Genomic DNA, 15436 nt, shown 5'->3' on the forward strand with positions numbered 1-15436 from the left:
GCCTTTGGTCCCCTTGTCCCTGGTACAGCCTTGAGCCTTTTCTTTGGCTGTTCCCCACTTCTCCAGCCACACAATTTACTCAGCTTCTGCTGAACACCAGGCCTTTGCTCATGTCATTGCCAGTATAGAAATCTCTCCTGCTCTCCTTCACCTGACTTAACCCTCACATCTGAACCTCCCACTTGGGTTTTATCTCCCCTGTCTCCCTTGCCTCCAGCTACATTGAGGGACTCTTCTGGGCTCCCAGACCCCTGTTTCACCCCTGTCCATTTACTGGTCACCCTGCCTTGACATTCTATCTCTTGACAGTTTCTCTCCTCTACCAGACAGAAGGCAGGTCCTTTCATCTCCAAGTCCCTAGCACCAGGCCATGCACAAAGACAAGATCTCAGTGGTGCGGGAAGAAGAAAGGCAAGGAAGTAATGATTCCAACTCAGGGTGCTGCCAAGCCATGTCCAGGGGTCTGATCTGTTGAAAAGAATGCCTGGCCTCAGGAAATGTCCATGTTAGCTCTCCTCCTGATGGGGTGGTGGGCCAAAGAGACAGCTAGTGTGAGGCATAGAAGAGAGATCCTAATGCTGCGATCATCAGAGTGAGGAGCCCAACCCACTCCACTTGGGAACTCCATGAACCTGCTCAGCACCCTTCCAGAGACAGGGAGATGCAAATAAGATTGAGAGGGGCCCTGCTCTCCTGCAGCACACAGCCTTGCAGATGAGCCTTCTTCTTAATCATTGTCATTATTGTCACCAATGTTTATTTATTTATTTATTTGTTTGTTTGCTTGCTTGCTTATTTATTTATTTATTTTAGAGTGGAAAGTAATAGGCTTTATTAAAGGACAGCAGAGAAGACCCCCCCCCCCAGGAAGAAAGGGATCTCACCAATGTTCATTTGTTGTTGTTGCTGTTGTACTGTGATTTAACCTAGCTTGCTCTACCACTGAGCTACATCCCAGCCCTTTAAAAAATTATTTTTAATTTTTTAAAAATTTTTGAGATGGAGTCTACAATATATATATTGTAGATGGACACAATGCCTTTATTTTTATGTGATGCTGAGGATTAAACACAGGGCCTCACACATACTAGGCAAGCCCTCTACCACTGAGCCCCAGCCCCAGCCCATCACTAACATTTCTTGAGTGCTTACTAGAGTCCCAGAGTTGCCCTAAGCTATTAAGCTATTCCTCTATATTTATTCATTTCTTTCTTTCTTTCTTTCTTTCTTTCTTTCTTTCTTTCTTTCTTTCTTTCTTTCTTTTTCATGCTAGGAAAGCACTTTACCAACTGAGCTATATCCCAGGCCCCTCTTGTTTTCTTTACTCAACCCTTTGAAGTATAGTATTGTTTCCCCATTTTATAGATGAAGATATTGAAGCACAGCAAGGTTATGTGATGAGGTCAACATCACACAGCTAATAGGAAGCAGTGCTAGGGCTAGGTTTTGAACCCAAGCTCTGCAGTTGGGACTCTTTACCATTATGACTATTTCTAACTTCTGGGCCTTATGCTTGCCAGACTTTGAGCCCTTTCCATGGTCTTTGTCTCCCTGGATTCCCCTCAGGGTTATGTGACAAGGACCTGTCATTTCCACTTCTCAGATGAGATATAAGGTAAGGAAAATAATAACTTTTTTAGCCTCTGTTATTCTACCTGTCACTATACACACACATATGATCTCACTTAACCATTTTTATATTTTTAAATTCATTTAAATTTTTTTCACAATGCTATGCATAGAACCCGGGGTCTCACACATGCTAGATAAGTGCTCTACCACTGATATATATCCCCAGCTCATTTAATCCTATAACAATCCTGAGATTTGTGGTCATATTCAAAGTTTTTTCCCCCTGTGGTACTGGGGATCAAACCCAGGGCCTCCCACACTGATTTATCACCAAGCCACATCCCCATCCCTGTTATCCCCTCTTTTACAGATGGGGGTCCAGAAAGGTTGGGGACTTTCCAAGATGACTCAGAGAAGGAGCTGTAGAGGACTTGAACTCAAGTCTGGTGCCAGGTTTCTGTTCTCGCTACTAAAAGGCTCAGGGGTCACTCCAGTTGAACTGGGCTGACTGGGCTGCACAAAATAACCACACAAGAGACACAAATACCTTTTTCTTTGGGGTCGCTGTGACAGCTCCTCTGACCTTAAGGGTCCGCAGAAAGAGAGACAGCGAGAGCACATGCTGACCCCTTTTATGGAGGAGAAGCTATTCAAATGAGGCAAGGGGTCAGGTTTCAGGGGGCTGAGTCTATCTTCATGATGTCCACTCTCAGCAGGTTGACTGACACCTGGGTAGGCCACACCCCAGAGCATAGTAAGAGAAGGGGACACACACAAGGCACTTACATGGAAGATTCTATCCTAAACAGGGCAAGGGGTTATATTACAAAGGAACAGGAGAGCGTAGCTTCACCCATGGGGCTGTAGCAAGACACACCCATGCACAAGACACCAACACTGGAACCCAAGAAGGATGGGGAAAGCTCTGCCACATTTCTGTGACTGAGTGCAACACCCAGCTGGGGAGTGTCACCCAGTCAAGTGCAAGGTTGGTTTCCCACAGTCTGGCTCTAGGGATTGAACAGCTCCCTACCATCCCAAGATGTAGCTCTTTTGCTGTCTCAATGTGTGCAACACAATTTGTCCCCAGGTTGGGGACACATGGTTGGACACCATAATGATAAATTTGGGGACACAGATATGGCAGTGATTAGCACACTTCCTAACCCAGTCTTTGCCAACTTGGGAGATCCAGACAAGTGTTTACGCCTTCTTCATGAGCAACCCTATGATCATAGAGACCGATGGGAGATTGGGGCACCATTCAGCAATTACACGTGAATGGCCACTGGGTGACCTGAATTTCCCACAGAAGTGACACTTGAGCAGAATCTAATCAGATGAGTAGACTTTACTGAATAAAACTACCCTCCAACTATATTAAATACAACACTGTGTTGTGGGCTTGGTGGTATGTATCTTAGTCCTAGTTACAGGGGAGGCTGAGACAGGAGGATTGCTTGAGCCCAGAAGTAGGAGGTCAGCCCAAGCAATCTAATGAGACTCTATTTCCAAACAAAAACAAAAACAAACACAACTGTGTGATAATGATGTACAACTAGACAAGCAGATCAATGAAACAGCATTGAAAGACCAGGAACAGACCCATGTATACATATAGGCACTCAGAATGCGATAAAAGTAACACTACAGGGCTGGGGTTGTGGCTCCTTGGCAAAGCGCTTGCCTAGCATGTGTGAGGCACCGGGTTCGATCCTCAGCACCATATAACAATAAATAAATAAAATAAAGATTAAAAAAAAGTAACACTTCAAATATGGGAGGATAAGAATACACTATTTTTTAAAGGGGGACACACACACATACACACACACATAAGCACCATGTGGGTCATGGTGGTGCACACCTGTAATCCTAGCTACTCCTGAGGCTGAGGCCGAAGGATTGCAAGTTCAAAACCAGCCTAGGCAATGTAGTGATACTCCCTAAGTAATAAAAGGTTTGGGGCTGTAGCTCAGCGGTAGAACACTCCTAGGTCCAATCCCTAGTACCACAAACAACAACTAAAAGGCACTGGAACAGCTAGAAAGTGATATGGAAAAATTTAATTAGATCCCATAGAGAATACAGCTGGTGCCCCACCCAGATCCAACGCACCCACAGTGCACTCTCCCCAGCTGGTATGGGTGTTGGTTGCTAATGGCTCACAGCTACCTCCCTCTGCCTTGGACCGAGAAACTCACCTTCTAGCAAAGGCAACATGGTGGAGGACACACTACCATTTGCTGCATGTCCAGAAGCCTTTGGCCTGTTGGGGTGGTGGGTCAGCCTTTGGAAGGCACAGCTGGAGAGGTCAGCATGGGGAGAACACAGTGCCATCTTTTAGAAGGCTTAAACTCAGGGACTGTTTTATGATGAAGGTACATGGGGGGGCTGGGGTTGTGGCTCAGTGGTAAAGCACTTGCCTTGCATGTGTGAGGCCCTGGGTTCGATCCTCAGTACCACATAAAAATAAATAAATAAAACAAAGGTATACGGGCTGGGGATTTGGCTCAAGCGGTAGCGTGTTTGCCTGGCATGCGTGCGGCCCGGGTTCGATCCTCAGCACCACATACCAACAAAGATGTTGTGTCCGCCGGAAAAATAAATAAATAAATAAAAAAAGAAGAAGGTACATGGGTCTGGGAGCCAAGGGGTGGAAGTGGGAGTGGTCCCACATACTACCTCTCTCTGTGATCCCCTCTTAGGGAATTTGTGCTTCCAGTGCTTCCCAACTTTGAGCTCTGTAGGTCTAGAGAGTCCTGGTTCCCAGAGTAGGGAGGGATAATGGTACCAGGGGACATAGAAGGAGTCCCATAATATTTTGAACCTTGGGACCAACAAGCAAAGAAAGGGCTTGCTGTAACTGGCAGGATACTAGGCCATGGCCATGGTCATCACCAGTGGTAGGAGTGTGGTTAGCAATTAGGCAGGCCACTAGAACATTTCTAGGTACCCATGCTGAGCTTTATTTGTAAATGGTCAAGTACAGTTAGTCCTCTGGATTCATGGGTTCTGTCTACGACTGAAGATTGAAAGTATTCAAAACAAAAATAATTATATATGTACTGAACATGTACAGACTTGTAAACAAAATCATTATTTCCTAAATGGTTCACTATGATAACTATTTGCATCACATTTACATTGTACTATTATAATTCATCTAGTGATAATTGAAAGTATATGGGAGATGTGCATAGGTTATATGAAAATATCAGGCTGTTTTATGCAAGGGCCTCAGAATTACAACTTAAGCATCCTCAGACTTTAGTGTCTGCAGGGGTTCTGGACAACTCCCTGTGAATACCAAAGTATGATTATGTGGTACACAAGCATGCTATATGACATAAATTATGTGTATGTTCTATTTGCATATGAGAACCAATCAGTGTCTCAGAATCACAACAATGAAATATATAAGTGAAAACTGAAACTGAAAGCTGAAAGAATATACAAATTCTAAAACTGTTGCATATCGACTATGTTTTTTAAAAATATATTTATATTTTAGTTATAGGTGGACACAATATTTTTATTTTACTTTATGTGATGCTGAGGATTGAACCCAGTGCCTCACGCATGCTAGGTGAGCTCTCTACCACCGAGCGACAATCCCAGCCCTTGACTATGTTTTAATTGTTAGAAAATATAGAAATATAAACATTTCAATTGGGGAAAGATAATTATATTTATGGAAAAGAAAAAAGAAAAGGAAGAAAGGAAGGAATAGAATAGAATAGAAAGGAATAGAATAGAAAAGCAGCCAGCCATAGAAAGCAGATGACCTCTGACTCCTGCTCCCTAAACCAAAGCAAGTGCAGGTCATTCTAGTAGAGAGAGCTTCCATCAGCAGAAAATCCAAGACCATAGAGGGTCCTAGTATCTTTAAGGGATTGGCTGGAGTTTAAGGGCTGCCTTGGCATTGGGGGAAGCTGGGCCCATATCAGAAAGGAAGAAGGCAAAATCCTAAGTGCTGCTGGTAGTGACCATTGCATAGGGACTCAGGGCTCTCCATAGAGCTTTGGAAGGGCCCAGTATTATTCAGTAGGTCACAGAGTTACAGATCCTAGATTATGCAGAGACTTCATCTCAAACCCTTATCCCTAGAAAGAGGCCTAAATCTCCCTTTTCATTCTAAAGGAAGACAGCATTCTGCATCATAATTGCCTAGTGTGGGGTTTGGCATGCCAGAGGTGCTTAATATTTGTTTCATCCAGTGGTAGTGAATTGTCCTTAACCAACCAGAAAGTACATATCAGAATTTCCCAAGAAGCTTTACATTATTTTATTCTTTATGATTGTTTGTGTGTGTGTGTGTGTGTGTGTATGTGTTTCTACAAATGTAATGCAGTCATTTGGGGACAGGTAATTCATTTCTTTCTTTTTTTCTACATATTGTATTGGTGCATTATAGTTGTAAATAATGGTGGGATTTGTTGTTACATATTTGTACATCAACCCAAAATAATAATATAATTTGGTCAATATCATTCTCCAGTATTTTCAGTTTGAGGCAACTTGTTTCTATGTATGGTTCAGTATACAAAGGAGACAAAATGTTGTGGATTTCCTCCCACCTCTGTTTCCCAGTCCCCTGGTTCCCATCCCAGGAGTCAACAACTGCTACTGTTTTCTTCTAATATTTCAGGGAGTTTTTACATATATGTTACTAAATGTGTATGTTTGATTTTTCCCTTCTTAATACGAATGAGAACAAACCACATACAATATTCTATACCTTGCCTTTTTCACTTAATAATGTTGCTCAAAATCATTCTATACTAGTCTCATGGTGGCACACACATGTAATCTCAGCAACTTGGGAGGGGAAGCAGGAGAATCACAAGTTTAAAGCCAGCCTCAGTAACTTAGCGAGATCCTGTCTCAAAATAAAAAATGAAGGGCTGGGGATGTGGCTCAAGCAGTAGCACGCTTGCCTGGCATGCATGAGGCCGGGTTGGATCCTCAGCACCACATACAAAGATGTTGTGTCCGCCGAAAACTAAAAAATAAATACTAAAAAAAAAATCTCTCTCTCTCTCTCTCTCTCTCTCTCTCTCTCTCTTTAAAATAAATAAATAAAAAAAAAGAAGAGTGCTGGGGACATAGCTCAATACCCCTGGGTTCAATCTCCAGTACTCAAAACAACAACAGCAAAAAAAAAAAAAAAAAAAAAAAAAAACACTACTAGTTGTTTGTTTTCTAACCACAATTTTATCTACATATCCTATTTTTACAAGAAACTGGAAAGTGATTAGAATATAAAAGTTTAAAAATTCTCAGGAGGGTTTGGGGGTTTTGCTTTGCAAAAGAAGAAAATTAACAGGGCTGGGGCTATAGCTCAATGGTATAGTGTTTCTGTAGTGTGTACAAGGCCCTGGGTTCAATCTCCAGGAAAAAATAAGTAAATAAATAAAAATAACAAAGTAGAAATTTTCAGGTAATTATTCTGAATATATCATAAATTAGCCCTTTATCTCTATATCGTCTATATCCATAGTAGATAACATGTTTTATATTACAATATAGTTTTTGTTGTTTATTATACATATAACATAAAGTTTACCATTTTTATCATTAATAAGCGAACAATTCAGGGGTATCAATTACATTAATTAATGGCATTAATTGTATAGTCATCAACCACTATATCCAGAATTTTCTCATCTTCCAAAATTTACTGAAATTCTATGCAGTAAATAACACATTTCCCTTCTCTGCCCCATACCTGGTAATTACTATTCTACTTTCTATGGCTCTGACTACTCTAGGTACCTCATATAAGAGGAATCAAATAGTATTTGTCTCCTTGCATATAATTTTTTCACTTAGCTGACTGGAATCAAGGTTCATTCACATTGTAGCACGTGTCAGAATTTTCTTCCTTTTAAAGGCTGAATAATAGTCCAGTGTGTGAATATAGCACATTTTTTGTCAGTGAACACTACTTGAGTGGCTTCTACCTTTTGGACATTGTGAATGATGATGCTATAAACATGAATGTGCAATAATCTGTTCAAGTCCCTGCTTTCAATTCTTTTGGATATATACCCAGAAGTGCGGTTGCTGGATCATACTGCAATTGTTTAATTTTTTGCTGTTTTCCACAGTGGTTGGACTATTTTATATTCCCATTGGTAATGCACAGGGGTTCCAATTTCTCCATATTCTTGGCTACCACTTATTTTTTGGTGGTGTTGGTGATCAAAACCAGGGTCTCATGCATGCATGTTTTTTTAGTAACAACCATCCTAAAAGGGCTAATGTGTTATCTTTCTGTGTGTGTTTTTTTTAATTGTCAATGAATCTTTTATTTATTTATATGTGATGCTCAGGATGGAACCCAGGACCTCACACATGCCAGGCAAACATTCTACTACTGAGCCACAACCCCAGACCCTCTTTGTGAATTTGATTTGCATTTCCCTAAGGATTGATGATGTTGACCATATTTTTATGTGCTTATTGGCCATTTGTAGATCTTCTCTAGAGAAATGTTTGTCTGCAATTGCATTCTTTTTAAATTTTTTTTTTAGTTGTAGTTGGACACAATATCTTTATTTACTTTTTTAATTTTAATTTTATTTTTTTAATTGTACACAATATCTTTATTTTGTTTATTTTTTTTTTATGTGGTGCTGAGGATCGAACCCAGTGCCTCACATGTGTGTGGTGAGTGCTCTACCACTGAGCTACAGCCCCAGCCCTGCAATTGCATTATTAAAAATATACACTGAAATGACTAATAAATTTATCATTTCTGTTAAAATACCTGTTCACCATAAAAATTCAAGCAAATCTTAAAAGAGCAAAGAAAAAAATTCAACAAACCACCCTATTTTACCACTTAGAAATAATAACAAACATATTAATGTTTGGTGAACATCATTCCATTTTGTTAGCTAAATAACATTTTAAAATATATGACAGTCATATGTCATATTTTAAAACAAAAACATTAATTGTTTGAATTTAGCAGAAATAAATGGAAGTAAAACCAAAAGAACTGTGGAACTTCAGATAAATGACATTATTTCCTAGAATTTCCAGATTAAGAAAAAAGATCTTGGGTGTGGGTATAACTGAGTGGCAGAATGCTTGACTAACATGTGTGAAGTCTTGGATTCAATCCCAGCACTGAAAACAAAAATTTTTAAATCATGGATGGTTGCATTATTATTTATTAATCACACTTTTTAGAGATGGACATTGCTACTTGGTTGTTCCCATTGGTCATTCCCAATTAATTCTTAATATTTTTCCCTACCTTCCTCTGTATCCAAACTTTGGCTAGTTTTATTATTACTTTTGTTTATTAATGTTCATAACATTTATGCCAGGGATGGTGGTACACACTTGTAATCCTAGTGATTCAGGAGCCTGAAGCAAGCAGATCAAAAGTTTGGGGCCAACCTTAGTAACTTAGAGACACCTGTCTCAAAAACATATATATAAAGGGCAGGGATATTGCTCAGTGGTAAACTGGCCCTGGGTTCAATTCCCAGTACGGAAAAAAAAGAAAGGAAAAGAAAAAAGAAAACCCCAAACAATTTATACTATTTTCTATTATGCATCCTGACTTTTAAAATACTCAGTTTATTGATATTTACATATTTTCAATAGTAATCAATGATTTAACATTTTGACTAATCTCTTGGTTGGCTGGATTCCATCTACAAATAGTTTTTTTCAAGAAAGTATTATGCCCTTTTCATACTATTTAGAGAAGGTTCTGTTCTGTGTTATCCCTAGTTCCTGTAAGAACATAAACCTTAAAACTATGGAACTGGGGCTGGGGTTGTGGCTCAGTGGAAGAGCACTTGTCTAGCACGTGTAAGGCCCTGTCTTCGATCCCCAGCACCACATAAAAAGAAATAAAATAAAGGTATTGTAATCAATTACTTCTAAAAAATAACATTAAGAAAACAAACAAACAAAAAAACTATGCAACTATATATGGTAAGTGACAAGAAAATGACTCAGTGAGAAGTTGGTGGTCAATCCAGAGCTCAGGAATCAACAAGCAAGGTTCCCCAATAGCCATATATATCTGGTAAGTGAAAATTTCAGACACCTAAATTCTTTTTTCTATTTTTAACTGTGTTTTTTTAAAAAAGTGTAATACTGTAAGGGTCCAGCGAAGCGTCGGAGAAAGAGACCACACAAGAGACTGGCTTCATGCAATAAGCAGGAGGGAGTTTTATTGAACCAGCATGCTGGGGCTCCGTGCCCACTCAAGAAAGGAGAGCAGCCCAGAGCCCAGAGCAGAGGTCAAGCAGAGCTTAAGTACATTTTTTTTTGGGGGGGGGGGCTTTGCATACATCAGAACAAATCATCATGAGGCGCAGGAAAATTGAACAACAACTCTGTGACATGATTAGCACATTCATTGGCGGGAACAGGTCGGGTGGGGGTGATTGGTCACTCCTAAGCCGGTTACATATTCAAACTGATTGGTTCGGGCCCTGTGACAAACTGCACAGGGCCCTAGGCTAAATGGCCAGTAGGGTGTTGTCTTAACTATCTCAGGAATTTCAGGTTCTGGGTGTAGCAGAGGAACTTAACCATACCTAGTCTTTTACATTTTAATTCAGGCTTTGCAGCTTAGAAACTTTACCCTTTCAATATATGGCTGGCAAACCAGCTCAGTGATAGATCACTTGCCATGTGTGAGGCCCTGGGTTCCATCCCAGCAACCAGCATTTCAACAACAAAAGAAACAAACAAAAAATGCTAAATAAAATTCACCATTTTCAAATGGGCAATTTTAGCCAGGTATGGTAGCACACACCTATAATTCCAGCAGCTTAGGAGGCTGAAGCAGGAGGATTTCAAGTTCAAATCCAGCCTAGGTAATTTAGTAAGGCCTTAAGCAACTTAGCAAGACCGTCTCTAAATAAAAAGGGCTAGGGATGTGGCTCAGTGGTTAAGCACAAACAAACAAAAAAAGAAACCCCAATTCCCCCCCCCCAAAAAAAAGTAATTATATACTTGGTTTGTAAGTTTAGTGGTAGAGCACTTTTTTTTTTTTAAGAGAGAGAGATAATTTTAATATTTATTTTTTAGTTATTGGCAGACACAACATCTTTGTTTGTATATGGTGTTGAGAATCGAACCCGGGCCGCACGCATGCCAGGCGAGGGTGCTACCGCTTGAGCCACATCCCCAGCCCAGTGGTAGAGCACTTGCTTAGCAGGGCAAGACACTGGGTTCAATCCCTAGCACTGCAAAGAAAAAAATATACTCAATTATTATACTTCTATTTTTGTTGTTGTTGTTTAGACAAAATTTTATTTTAATGAATAAGCTTGCCAGTAGAACAGATGGAAAGGATAGGAGTTAAATCTGGTTCAAGGTTCAAGAAGTATTAATTTGGGCCTGGGGATGGTAGCGCGCTTGCCTGGCATGCGTGCGGCCCGGGTTGGATCCTCAGCACCACATATCAACAAAGATGTTGTGTCCGACGAGAACTAGAAAATAAATATTAAAAATTCTCTCTTTCTTGGGGCTGGGGATGTGGCTCAAGCGGTAGCGCGCTCGCCTGGCATGCGTGTGGCCCGGGTTCGATCCTCAGCACCACATACCAACAAAGATGTTGTGACCGCCGAGAACTAAAAAATAAATATTAAAAAATTCTCTCTCTCTCTCTCCTCTCTCACTCTCTCTTTAAAAAAAAAATAAGAAGTGTTAATTTTTTTTTAAATTTTATTGATTTTATTTTTTTAAATACACGACAGTGGAATGCATTACAATTCTTATTCACATATAGAGCACAATTTTTCATATCTTTGTATATAAAGTACATTCACACCAATTCATGCCTTTATACATGTACTTTGTTTTGTTTTGTTTTTGCATTACAATTATATATATATATATATATATATATATATATATATATATGCCACAATTTTTCGTGTTTCTGTTTGTATATAAAGTATGTTAACACCCAATTCAAGTCTTCATACTCTTAAGTACTTTGGATAATGATGTCCATCACATTCCACTGTCCTTGCTAATGCCCTGCCCCCTCCCTTTCCCTCCCACCTCTTCCCTATCTAGAATTCATCTATTCCTCCATTGCTCTCCCTCCCTACTCCACTATGAGTCAGCCTCTTTATATCAGAGAAAACATTTGGCATTTGTTTTTTTGGGGATTGGCTGACTTCACTTAGCATTGTCTTCTCCAATGCCATCCATTTATCTGAAAATGCCATGATTTTATTCTCTTTTAATGCAGAGTAAAATTCTATTGTGTATAAATGTCACTTTCTTAATCCATTCATCCACTGAAGGGCAGCTAGATTGGCTCCCAGTTTAACTATTGTGAATTGTGCCGCTATAAACATTGATTTGGCTGTGTCCCTGTAGTATGCTGTTTTTAAGTCCTTTGGGTATAGTCCGAGGAGACAGATAGCTGGGTCAAATGGTAGTTCCATTCCCAGATTTCCAAGGAATCTCCATACTGCTTTCCATATTGGCTGCACCAATTTGCAGTCCCACCAGCAATGTAAAAGTGTGCCTTTTCCCCCACATCCTCGCCAACACTTAATGTTGTTTGCCTTCATAATAGCTGCCATTCTGACTGGAGTTGTTACCGCTGTTGACCGGTGACCAGTCCTTGCTTCCCCAATGTTGAAGAATAACACCAGAGAAGCATGCTGAGGCAAGGTCAGAGTGGAAAGTAGAAGTTTATTAAAGGACAGCAGAAAAGACTTCTCCCGGAGGAAGAAGGGAACCCAAGACGTGGAATCCATGGAAGTGCGGTTGTGATGGAATGTAGGTGGGAAGGCCCTAAGGGTGGGGCACAGGTGGGCCAAAGAAGTAATCTTCATTAACATTTCTTTGGGATGGGCTCTGGGCCTTGGGGACATTAACATTCCAAGAGTTGTTCTGCTTTTCCCGGAATTCATTCTCAACATGGCCTCCATTTTGGATCTTACTCGATATTAGACCCCATTTACCTAACTACACTGACTTCCTAACTTTAAATTTGGCTTCAGAGTGAGATGATGTGCATTTCTCTGATTGCTGGAGATGATGAGCATTTTTTCATATATTTTTGATTAGCTGTGATAGAATGTCCTGGGTTCAATACCCAGTACTGAAAAAAAACTAACCTTAGGATGAATGCGCCATTCCAGCTCCTGAATTCAATGCATGCATTTATTTCCAAGATAGCAGTTTTGAAATAAGGCAGGTGTCCTCCTTTTAGAAGCTTTTGCCTGAAGACTGGAAGGCATGAACTGTTTCTGAAATTGATCTGCAGCGCCTTCACCCTATGTGATTTCCTATGTGGTTTCACATAGGAAACCACCATTATCAAATGGCCTTAGCCATCCTTCAAAAGGTTAAAACCAAACACATAAGTAAGACAGAGAACATCACTTTTTGTTATTTTGTGGTACTGAGGATTGAATTCAGGAGCACTTTACCACTAAGCTACATCCCCAGTTCTTTTTTACTTTTTGAGACAAGGTCTCACTTATTTGCTGAAACTGGCCTTGAGCTTGCAATCCTTCTGCCTGGACATCCCAGTGCCCTATTTTGTATTTTTGAGATAGGGTCTTGTTAATTGCTTAGGGCCAAAGTTGGGGAGGCTGTCCTTGAACTTTCCATCTTTCTGCTCATAGGCGTGCATCACCTTTCTAGGCTGTTTTGTCTTTATATTTCAATGTTAGTGTGGCTCCATTATAATCATGTTAACTTATATTTTAAGCATACAAACAATATCTGCTCATGGTACACATTTCACTTATGAAGTAAATATATATATATATATATATTGAAGTGCTGGGGACATGCAATGTCTCACACATGCTAGATAAATGCTCTATTGCTGAGCTTTACCCTTATCCTTTCCTGTATCTTTATATGCAACCTCTTTATATGTTACCCTCTACCCATCCAGCTGCAGGTGCAGGCATAGTACCCAGTACTGAAAGGCTATATACAGTATAAAAATTGGTCTTTGGCATCAATAAGCTTATTCTGGTGGTCTCCATTGATGGGAATGGGCCCCACAAAGATTATGCTAGGTCTCAAGCAAGCAGGGTGAAGACTGGGAGAAACCAGGGAGCATGTGTCTTTTCCAAAAGAGGTAGCCACTGCTCAGCTACAGCTGTTTCTTATTCAAGGAATGCAGACCCAGCACTGCTAGATTTCAGGATTTTTCAAGAGAAACTAGAAACCCATTTTTGCAAAAGAAATTTGCTGTTGCTATCTATACTAAACTAAAAACACATAGCTGGATTTGAGCAGTCTATGGCTATTGTAGTAGTTCTGAGCATGGTTTCTGGTTTTAAATTCTGGCCCTACCATTTATCTGTTGTGTACAGTTGAGGGCCCCAATTCTCTTCATCTATAAAATGGGGTTCTACCCTTATACGCGTCCGAGCTTTCCCAGGATTTTTTTTTTTTTTTGAGAGAGAGAGAGATTTTTTAAATATTTATTTCTTTTTAGTTATTGGTGGACACAACATCTTTGTATGTAGTGCTGAGGATCCAACCTGGGCCGCACGCATGCCAGGCGAGCGCACTACCGCTTGAGCCACATCCCCAGCCCCTCCCAGGATTCTTATGTGGATCAAATGAGATGCTGAAAGCCCTTAGTAACATAAAGCTTACAGGTTACAGTGATTGAATAGATTTCATATGAAGATAACAGGAAAGTTCATTGGGACAATGGCATTTAGGGATCAGAAGATTAAACAGTGAACTGGGTGGAGACGTGAGATGGGGAGGTGGCAAAGGGCATATCAAGTCCAAGAAATGCACTTGAGAAAGCCCTCATTAAAGTAATGAGGATAGACAGCAGACAGGCAATTCTGTGGAAGCCAAGAATTTCCTGACTTCTGACAGTGCGAGCTGCAAGGAACCTCAGTTCAGCTTAAGTCTAGTCCCTGCAAACTTGGGACTTTACACTACGTTGGCCAGCGTTAACTTCCCTGACAAAACCACACCCACCAAGTCTTCCGCAGGGCCCCCGAACGCAGAAGAGAGAGGGAAGCAGAGGGGGCTGGTTTGGGGTCAGCAGTGAGCAGTTTTCTAGACGGAGGAAGATCTAGAAGGCAGGTAAGACGGGGCAGAGGTGGAAAGCAGTTCCCATTTGCATTGGTGACTGAGGGTCTAAGAAGAGCCCTCCAAGGTTGCCTGGAAGTCAGGCAAGGCATTAGAGTGGACAGCGTGCAGCGCCTACAATTTCAGGTTGAGGTATTTGGCCAGTTTGTAGGAACTCAGTTAAATGGAGAATGGGCGCCCCCTGGGAGCAGTACTAGGTAGTGAATGCTGGAGGACCCAGATGAGGAGGGCGGGGAGGGGGCGACTCAAGATGGGGGTAGTCTGCCCGTCACAGTTTTCTTCTCACAGAGGCTAACTGTGTCCGGCATGATGGATTCCTGGGCTCCCAGAACGGCTGGGCTGGAAGGGACCTCGAAAAAGGAACTACCGTCACGTGCCCCGTGCCAGAGCTGGGCACTTTCGTGAACATTGTCTTAACACTTCTAACTCTGCTTCGAGGTGGGTATCATCATCCCCAATTTTCAGGTGAGAAAACCGAGATTTGGTGACTTCCCAGGGCGGGGCGGGGATTTTGTGTAATTCCTGAGTCTTTTCCTTGGAGCCTCGTGACTTGTAAAATACAACCTCTGGATTCCCAGAGGTTTAGGGGAACAAGCATTGGGTGTGAGGCGTCCGAGCTTTCCCAGGGAAAACAGCGCTGAGTACTTTCCGCGAGAACCACGCCTCCCTTGTCGCGACAATATTGATCACTGTTGCTTTCCTTTAAGAGCCTTCCTTTGAAATATGAAATCCTCACCACACGGGGAGGCGGGCATTCTGTATTCCTGGATTTCTCAGACGT

The sequence above is a fragment of the Urocitellus parryii genome, chromosome 9 (assembly GCF_045843805.1).
Source record: "Urocitellus parryii isolate mUroPar1 chromosome 9, mUroPar1.hap1, whole genome shotgun sequence".
Taxonomy (NCBI): Eukaryota; Metazoa; Chordata; class Mammalia; order Rodentia; family Sciuridae; genus Urocitellus; species Urocitellus parryii.